Here is an 8116-nt window from a genome sequence, read left to right on the forward strand (position 1 = left end):
CTCCGTTAGAAACTGACACTTGTCATAAGAGCAACCCAAATTCCTCAGAGCCTACGAGAGTAAATCATGAGTGAGGAAATACACCACCCACCGAAACCACAAACCAAACCTAGTGATTGAGCATCACTGAAGAAGTTGTTCCTATGTGGGACTGAAGCCTTCTACCTTTGAGGACTGTGCATCCTCCAGACGGTTAGGCGTCATGGTCTACAGCAATCCAGCAGTCAATTGTGGATCGTCGGGTGACCGAGTTTGTGAGGGTTTGGAAGTCTGCCCTGAAGACTTACCACGAGTGTTGGGCGAGGACTGTGTGTCCTTAGCTCAAGGAGAATACGGTAGGGACTGTGTGTCCCGGGACTGGGTGTCCTTTGGTTTAAATACCAAGCCGCTCCAAACCAGATGTACAACTGTCACAGCAGTTGGAACTGGGTCATCAACAACAGTCTTCACAAAGAATCGGGTTCTAATTCCTCAACTCTTTACATTCTCTGCATTATGTGTTGATGACATTCACTGTGACTGTTTGAAGAATTTGCTGAAGACTTTCTCTGAATTTCCTCAACCTCAAATTCTTCACTTGAGTTGATCATCATCTGTATTCTGCGTGCCTCCTTACTGTGCAATCTGTTTTCATAATCTTCACTCTGTAATACTGCTGTTGTGAACGATTGCACGACTGATCCTTAACTGTTTCCGCTGTAAGTTAGTCATCAGTGAGGAATTTCCTCAAAAGGAATTTCCTCAGTGATGAAATTCTAAAAATCTCATATTCACCCCCCCTCTAGTCGATATAACTCACTTTCAATTGGTATCAGAGCAAGGTACTTCCTTGTTCTGTGTGATTTTGGTTTAACCACCTAGAGTTTTAGTTATGTCGACTGCAGGCATGTTCAAGGTGACTGCACCATGTCCCACCTACGAAGGGAAGAACTTTCCTTTCTGGAAGAACAAAATGCAACTGCATCTACAAGCTATTGACAATGATCTCTGGTATATTGTGGAAAATGGCGTCCCCCTCGTTTCTGCCAGTGTCACTGCAGCTGATGTGAAGAGATTCAAGCAACTCGATTCTCAAGTGAAGAACATCATCTATGGCTATCTGAGCCCGGGTCAGTTTGGAAGAGTAAGTGCTTTGGGATCTGCAACACTGATCTGGGAGAGACTGTGTAAGGTAAATGAAGGAGTATCAACCCAGCGTGACTCTCGTGTTGATATTCTTCGCAATCTCTTCAATCGCTTCAAGAGACATGACAATGAATGCTGCCAAGACACCTTTGATCACCTCACTGATATATCAAATGAACTGCAAGCACTGGGAGCTCGAGATATCACTCATCACGAAGTTGTGAAGAAACTGCTGAGATCCTTGGATCCTTCATTTGACACTCTAGTTTTGATGATTCAAGAAAGACCAGACTACAAGATGCTAGATCCAGCTGATATTCTTGAAAGGCTAAATACTCATGAATTCCAGCAAGAAGAAAAGAGAGATCTATATGGACCAAGCTATTCCAGACCACGAGCACTGAAGGCTAGAGCAATTTCCTCATCTGAAGAAGAAACAGATGACAGCAGTTGTGACCCTGAAGAATTTGGACAGGATCTCGGAATGCTTGTGAGGAAATTCTAGAGATTTACTCGCCGTGGTCAGTTTGGTAAATCATCAAGAAGAGACATGAAGAAATCAGAATCTGTATCTGAGGACTACAAGAAACGGACCTGTCACAAGTGCAAGAAATCAGGCCATTACATTGCTGATTGTCCTCGCTGGGGAAAGGAATCAAAGAAGAAGAAATACAAGGATGACAGTTCTGATGACTCAAGGAAAAAGAAGAAATCTTCAAAATCCTCATCTTCAAAGTCCTCTTCACACAAGAAGACTAGCTTCAGAAAGGCTCGGGCACTTATTGGCAAGGAAATGGATTCCGAGGCAGAATCAGAAGAATGTGATGATGAAGAAGGCTCTGGAGAAGATTCGGAATCCGGACAGGCTAGTCTTGCACTAGCAACCAATTTCGTCAGCAAGTCAATCTTCAATCTTGAAGAAAATGAGTGCACCATCCATACTGATGACTATGCTGATGACTTCGCTCCAACCTATTGCTTCATGGCAAAAGGTTCAAAGGTATCACATAATGCCTCCTCCTCTGATTCAAGTGACTGTGAACATGATGATTACAATAAACCCAGTTACAGTAAACTTGCCATCATTGCCACTAAACAACAAACTGCTATGGAAAAGCTTCAAAAACTGCTAGATAAAAGTGATGATCTGTTGAATGATGAAATGAATCTTAATCAAATCCTCGCTGATGACATGAAAAATCTTCAGTCTAGATTTGATATTCTTCAGGATCGTTATGATACACTCCTCACTGATCATGAGAAGCTTTCCTACGAATTTCTTCAAAGGAAGCTTGATCTTGAGAGGCTGAGGATGTCTTATGATGATCTTCGTATGGAAAATGTTTCATTACTAGCTCAACAGATCAGCGCTAGTCAAGTTGAATTTATTCCTCCATGTCTTAAATGCATTGATCGTGAAACTGCTAATTCTTTACCAGAATCTTCAAATGCTACCACTACTACAGATTCTTCAACTGCACCTGTTGTGTCTATTTCCTCACTTGAGGAAAACACAAATGTCACTGATGAAAATGCAGGGTTGAAGGAATTGTACGTGACAGGCATGTACAAAAGCCTCAAAGGACATCAAATCCTTTGTGATGTGCTCAAAAAGCAGATCTTGAACAGGAACCCGAGGAAAGAAGGAATTGCCTTTGAGAGGAAATTGAATGTTGATGGATCTTATTGGAAACCTGAGCAGTATCCCAAAACCTCATGGGTTGCTGCTACTGGGCCTCCTTTTGATCCATCTAATCTAACTGGCTTCTCATGTGAATTATCCTATTCCTCGGATGAGTCATTTGATTCCAACTATAAACTGTTCAAAAATCAATCTGGTGAAGTATTTGCTCGATATGTTGGAACTAACTGCAGGAATGGCCCTCCTCTGAGGAAAATCTGGGTTCCCAAAAGTTGTCTTGAAAATCTTCAAGTGAATGTCCTCATGACATCACCTCTGAAGAATCTGAACCCCAGATCAAATTCCTCAAGAGGACCAAAGTCTTCAAGAGGATCAAAATCCTCAACTGGTCAAAACTATGCTCGTACCCGTGCTTATGCGTCTAACATGCAGGGAAACTACAAGGAATATGATTATGAGCGCTACTCCTCAAATCATTATGTTCATAAATCATCAAACCAGTTCTCTGCATACTCATATGAGTACTTTAACCCCCCTACTGTTAATAAAAGTGCATTAGCTTCAATGCAACCTTTCTCATATGGTGCTCGCAGGATGATGAACGCTTTGCCACCCCTTCAGATCTGGGTGGTGAAGAAATCAAACTAATCACTTCTGCAGGTCAGGTCTCCAGATGAAAATCATCATTTGAAGAATTTGCTGGAGACCTGAGGAAATGCTTGATAGGACGCAAGCTAATGATCGATGAAATAGAAATATTTCACACGTCCTTACATTTCTGTTATGATGAAACTATTGAACTGATGAAATTAGTATCATATTCTTCAAATCTGAAGCATATGAGATGGTAAGCTGTACTAATTCATCTGCAGGATGACAAACCCAAAAATACTGAGTGGGTTCTCGATAGTGGCTGCACACATCACATGACTGGTGATAAAAGCCTACTGATGAATGTGCCACTAACTCCATCACCTCTGAAGCAAATCACATATGCTGATAAAGGTAAAAGCAAGGTATTGGGACTTGGCAAAGTAGCTATTTCCAAGGATAGGCATATGGACAAAGTAATGCTTGTTGAATCCCTTGGCTTTAACCTCATGTCAATCTCGATGCTCTGTGATCTTGATATGATTGTTATCTTTCGTAGATTTAGATGTGTAGTCATCATGGAATCTGACAGATCCAAAGTCTTCGAAGGTGTAAGAAGAGGGGATTTGTACATTGTTGACTTCTCTACAGGTCCTCAACCAGCCACTTGCTTACTAGCAAAAACCTCAGAAGGATGGCTGTGGCACCGAAGACTAGGTCATGCAGGCATGAGGAATTTGCACACACTTGCAAAGAAGAAGTATGTCATTGGCATCGAATCAGTCAAATTCCTCAAGGATCATCTCTGTGGTGCTTGTGAATCTGGGAAAATGACCAGATCCAAGCATCCCTCCAAAACCATCATGACCACTACACGTCCATTTGAATTGCTTCATATGGATTTGTTTGGACCTACTCACTATGCAACACTAACCAATGCAGCATCTCTATATGGCTTTGTCATAGTTGATGATTATTCCAGATACACTTGGGTGCATATTATAGTGTATAAAACTGAAGTGCGGGAAATCTTCAAACGATTTTCTTCAAGGGCCTCGACGAACTTCGGCATCAAGATAAAACATATCAGGAGTGATAATGGAACCGAGTTCAAAAACACTGGTCTTGATGATTATCTTGATGAACTTGGTATTACTCACGAATTGTCTGCTCCTTATACTCCTCAGCAGAATGGTGTCGTCGAAACAAAGAACAGGACTCTGGTTGAAATGGCAAGAACTATGCTTGAAGAATATCAGACTCCTCGTCGCTTCTGGCCTGAAGCAATCAACACTGCATGTCATATCATCAACAGGGTATATCTTCACAAATTCCTCAAGAAAACCTCATATGAACTCCTCATTGACAAGAAACCCAATGTAAGTCATTTCAAAGTCTTCGGTGCAAAATGATGGATTAGAGATCCTCATCATAGCTCGAAATTTCCACCTAAGGCACATGAAGGTTTTATGCTCGGTTATGGAAAGGACTCGCACACCTACAGAGTCTTCAACAACTATCACAACAAAGTTGTTGAGACTGTAGATGTGCGGTTCAATGAAACTAATGGCTCGCAAAGAGAGCAATTGCCTTCTGATCCAGATAAGCTGTCTCCTGAGGAAGCAATTAAGCTTAAGCCTACTGAAGACATTGTCCCCACTGAGGAAATTGGTGAAGAAATGATCCCCATCGCTGTTGAAAACCGAGAAGATGCTCCTCAGGAAATTGCAACAGCACCACTTCCTCAGCCCAGACAAAATCCTCAACCAACTCATCCGAGGATTGCAAATGAAGTAGAACTTGACAAAATCCTCAAGGACATCAACGCGCCAGGTCCTCTCACTCGCTCAAAAGCTTCACACTTAGTTAACTTTTGTGGGCATTTTTCCTTTGTATCCATCACAGAACCCTCAAAAGTAGCTGAGGCTTTTCTGGAACCGGAGTGGATCCAAGCCATGCAAGACGAACTTCTTCAATTCAAGCTGAATGACGAATGGGAGCTCGTCAAACGACCAGATCCTCGCAAGCATAACATCATCGGCACCAAGTGGATTTTCCGAAACAAGCAAGATGAGGATGGTCAAGTGGTGAGGAACAAGGCATGACTTGTAGCCCAAGGCTACACCCAGGTTGAAGGAATAGATATCGATGAAACTTTTGCACCTGTTGCTAGACTTGAAGCTATTCGAATTTTACTTGCTTATGCTAATCATCATAACACCATCTTATATCAAATGGATGTGAAAAGTGCATTCCTCAATGGTAAGCTTGAGGAAGAAGTATATGTTGCTCAGCCCCCAGGTTTCGAGGATCCAAAGAATCCAGACAAAGTCTTCAGACTCAAAAAGGCTCTGTATGGCCTCAAGCAAGCCCCTCGGGCATGGTATGATACATTGAAGGAATTCCTCATGAAGAAAGGCTTCAAACCTGGTTCACTCGATCCAACTCTTTTCACAAAATCTTATGATAATGAGCTGTTTGTATGTCAAATATATGTTGATGACATCATATTTGGTTGTACTAACAAAAGATATAGTGATGAATTTGCCTATATGATGAGTGAAGAATATCAGATGTCCATGATGGGGGAGCTGAAATTCTTCTTAGGTCTTCAAATTCGTCAACAAAACAATGGAATCTTCATATCACAGGAGAAATACCTCAAGGATGTTCTGAGGAAATTCGACATGCATGAATGCAAAGGTGCCAAGACTCCAATGCCTACCAACGGTCACCTCGGCACTGATGAAACTGGTAAAGATTTCGATCAGCAGGTATACCGTTCTATGATTGGTTCTTTATTGTATCTATGTGCATCTAGGCCAGACATAATGCTTAGTGTTTGCATGTGTGCACGTTTTCAAGCAAAACCGAAGGAATCACACCATAAGGCTGTGAAACATATTCTTCGATACTTAGCTCACACACCAACACTAGGATTATGGTATCCCAAGGGCTCCAATCTTCATCTGGTAGGGTATTCTGATTCAGACTATGCTGGTGACCGTGTGGATCGCAAGTCAACATCTGGCACATGCCATTTCCTCGGAAGATCACTAGTTTGCTGGTCCTCAAAGAAGCAGAACTGCGTATCACTCTCCACTGCCGAAGCTGAGTACATTGCTGCTGGTTCTTGTTGTGCTCAATTGCTATGGATGATGCAAACCCTCAAGGACTACGGCATCAACATGAAGAATGTGCCTCTCTACTGTGACAATGAGAGTGCTATCAAGATTGCCTACAACCCAGTGCAGCACTCGAAGACCAAGCACATTCAGATTCGTCATCATTTTCTTCGGGACCATGTCCTCAAGGGCAATATCCTCATCGATCATGTGAAGACTGATGATCAACTGGCTGATATCTTCACTAAGCCCTTGGATGAGGAAAGGTTTTGCAAGTTGCGGTGTGAGCTAAATATCTTAGAGTCTTCAAATGTTTTGTAAAAACATGCACACATCCTAACACTTATGCAAAGTTGATGACTTAGATGTGAAACACATGATGAAACGATTGTCTTCAACCAATGAAGAAAGTCACTCTGAATGTGAAGAAATTAACGAAGAAATTGATTCTCAGGGCCCTACGACAATTGTATGCGGCGTCTGTAATCAACATTCTTATATGGTGGGTAATGCCACCGCCCAGTGTGAAAATTCCTCAAGTTGATTTTCTTCAAATGATCAATTTCCTCACAATGCATTTTTCTTCAAAACAGCTGTTCTTCATTGTGATGATCTATTGCAAAATCTTCAAAAACACTTGATGACTTTCATTTGACTAGGTAGACTGTGATTTCTAGTCCTCAACAGCATTCACTTATTGCTATTTCTTCAAGTTGATGTTTCTGCTAAGTGAATGTGATCGGACCCTACTTTCCCTCTATGCTATACTTATCCAGTCTATTCAATTCTTCATATGCATTCTACTTGAAACTTTGTTCAAAATCCTCACTGCATCCTTGTCAGCTGATGATTTGGTAACAAAAATCCTCAAATCTTCAAAAATTGTTTTCTTCAAAGGAACAGTAACTGAACCCCCACTTCCCACGATCGGATAACCACGATCTCCACTATCTCCACCGCATCGTACGGGAGCTACACGTGTCCTGCGGAGACGTAGAGGCAAGGGCTATTCGGTCCGAAACTTTCGCGCCAAACAGTAACTTTCGGGTTATAAATATGTCCTTATCCCCCTCGGTATCATCTTCTTCGCCTCATCACTCTCCTGCCACAGCACACCGAACCCTAGCGCCACCGCTGGCAGTCTTGTCGCCGGCAAGGAAGAGCTTCACTGCCTCAACCTTCTCGCCGCCAGGATCACGCCGGAGTCGGAACATCTACGTCCGCCGCCGCCGTAGACGTCCTCTGCTGCCAAGTTAGGGTGCATTGGACACTTGACCGAAGAGCCTCTCCAACGCCACCTTTTTGTGTTCTTCGTTCGCACCTTCTAGGGTAAATATATCCCATTTTTACAGCAGATTAGATCTAAAATTTTACCTCTCCCATGTGAAATCTGTTTTTCCTCAAAGATACGATGCACACATGATTCCTCAAACACTATCCATCACCACAATCATTGATGAACTAGCTAAGCATCTAAGATTTTCACGAGATTCCTCAATTGTGCGAATTTTCGGATATGTACAACTCTGGAACCCAAGAACAGTATGCTTAAGCAAATTCCTCAACCACTGGTTATATTCCTCAAACTGTCAAACTTTTTCATTTTCTTCAAATCTGAGAACGCATATGACCT

This window comes from Hordeum vulgare, chromosome 7H (genome assembly GCF_904849725.1).
Source record: "Hordeum vulgare subsp. vulgare chromosome 7H, MorexV3_pseudomolecules_assembly, whole genome shotgun sequence".
Taxonomy (NCBI): Eukaryota; Viridiplantae; Streptophyta; class Magnoliopsida; order Poales; family Poaceae; genus Hordeum; species Hordeum vulgare.